Below are 2,425 nucleotides of genomic sequence, written 5' to 3' on the forward strand. Positions count from 1 at the left end.
GCGTGTCCAATAAAGAATCCAGGGGTCAATATCTGCCTCTCGTAGAAAGAGTTCAACTTTTCATGGATTGTTAGAGAATTGGCTCTTGCGAGAAAACCCAGGATGCGGGGAACACAATTGACTCATAGCCTATAGCATTGCCGTGTCCAATAAAGAATCCAGAGGGTCAATATCTGCCTCTCGCAGAAAGAGTTCCACTTTTCATGGATTGTTAGAGAATTGGCTCTTGTGAGAAAATCCAGGATGGGGGGAACACAATTGACTCATAGCCTATAGCATTGACAAGCTTTGGGAAAATAGCCTGATACACATGTTGGGCTCTCTGTCTCCACAGGGTCTACATCCATGGATTCAACCAACAGTGGATTGAAGATATTCAGAAAAAAAGTTACATTGTTGCTGATGTGTACTATGTTGTCAGACCTACAGTGGTGTCTTTGTACCTAACATGTATAGCCTTTTCTTCTTGTCATAATTCCCAAAAAATGTAGTATAACAACTATTTAAAAACCATTCACATTGCAGTAGGTGTTATAAGTAATCTAGAGATGATTTATAATACATGGGAGGATGTGTATAGATTATATGCAAATATAGGGTGTCCCAAAATTCACACAAGAAGTAATTTTGATATAAAACACAGGTTTATAATTAAAAATTGTAAATTTTTTACTGATTCATAAAATATATAGTATAGGGCTATGTATGGAATAGCACATCGGGTAAATGGCCTCCACAGCTTTGCTGGCACATACACAAAGCCGTGGTCTTCCTTGGTCTTCATTGTCCCTGCTCCTGGGCCATAATTGGTACTTGGTAATGCTTATCAAATTGAAGGGATTGAAATCAAAGGGCAACAGATATTAGAATCCGATTTAATAAACCAATTAAAATTAGACTTTTATTTTTTGTTGTTGTTGTTAATGCTCACACAAAATTCAAATCTTGCATGAATTTTGGGACACCCTTTAGTACACTATTTTATATAAGACAGGCATCTGCAGATTTTCGTATCTGTTGCAGGGCGGGGGTTGTGGGGGGAGGAGTGTCCAAGAACCAATCTCCTGAGAGACAACTGTATACCGTGCCTCATTGTTACTTTGGCAGTGGGTATGAGCTATAGGGCCAGGGAACTCATATTATTGAACTAATTGCACTTGAAGATTAAGTTCACAGTGCTATCAACCAAGTACCAGTGGAGTTTTCTATCTGACCAGTATTGTAAAAAAGTAATGCAACAAGTAATATAATGTAGCTCTGTAGAGAAGTGAAAGAAAAAAGGGTAGTGCTGTAGTAAAAAGAACATTCTCTTTTGAATTAAATTAGTTTGAATCCGGAATCTACCACTTATTAAATGAGCAATGTTGAGCAAAGCATCTAACCTCAGTTTTCTTATCTGTAAAACGGGGCTGCTAATGACAACCTTATAGGATTGTTGTAAAAATTAAAATAAAAAATGAACAAAAGTATCCTTATTTAGTAAGGTCTTAATAAGTCTGGCTTTAAATATTTTAGTCCATATAATGTATACTTGCAGTCTATAGGGAGAGACAGTATTATTTAGAGATTATCATAATATGTATCAATGGTTAAGTGTATTGTATTTTACCTAAGCTTTACAAATTATTGATCATATATTTTTAAGTGTTTACCTTATTTTTGTTTTATAAGTCAGTTATTTTCTCCATGAATTCTAACAAGCTGCTTCATTTACAAAGTATTTAACACATTTATAACCAGGGCCAGATTTCAAAATAGATGTTTAATTTGGCTATTATTAAAGATTCATTTTTGGCTGAAGTACTCAAATCAACCAATTAGCCCTTCAAAAATGTTTCTTTGAATTTCCTACACCTTTTGATTAGTTATATATTTTTCCTTGGTGTAAGAAATGTTATGTTAGCATTTAAATTATAACCAATCTATGTTATATGACCATTTAAACTATAACCAACCTATGTAATTTCTTAATCTTTGTTGTTTTTCAATCCAAGTTAACTTTCACATTATATTACTTGTTTCATTACTAAAATTTACACATAACATGTACTGGATTAGAAAATAACCCATATCATATTTGTGGACCTTTCTTAAACTTATTTTTAAATAATTACAGATTCATAGAAAGTGAGGAGGGGGAAGTACAAAGAGATTCTGGAGAACTACAAGAAAATTTCCCTCTTGAAGGAATTTTTTCAGGCAGAAGAACTCGGGTCAGTCAGAAATACTGAAATCTGGATCTGCAGTACTGAAAATTTTAGGAGTAGATTTTTTTTATTCCCAAAGAAACAAAGAACACTGAATATGGAATAAATAAAATAACAAAACAAAAGCAATTTTAAATTTACAATTGCTCTAAAAGAGAACTACCTAAAAGAGTAACAATGTATGATATGATTATATCATATTTAAAAGTTATATATAT

Source organism: Myotis davidii, unplaced genomic scaffold, assembly GCF_000327345.1.
Source record: "Myotis davidii unplaced genomic scaffold, ASM32734v1 scaffold281, whole genome shotgun sequence".
NCBI classification, from domain to species: Eukaryota; Metazoa; Chordata; class Mammalia; order Chiroptera; family Vespertilionidae; genus Myotis; species Myotis davidii.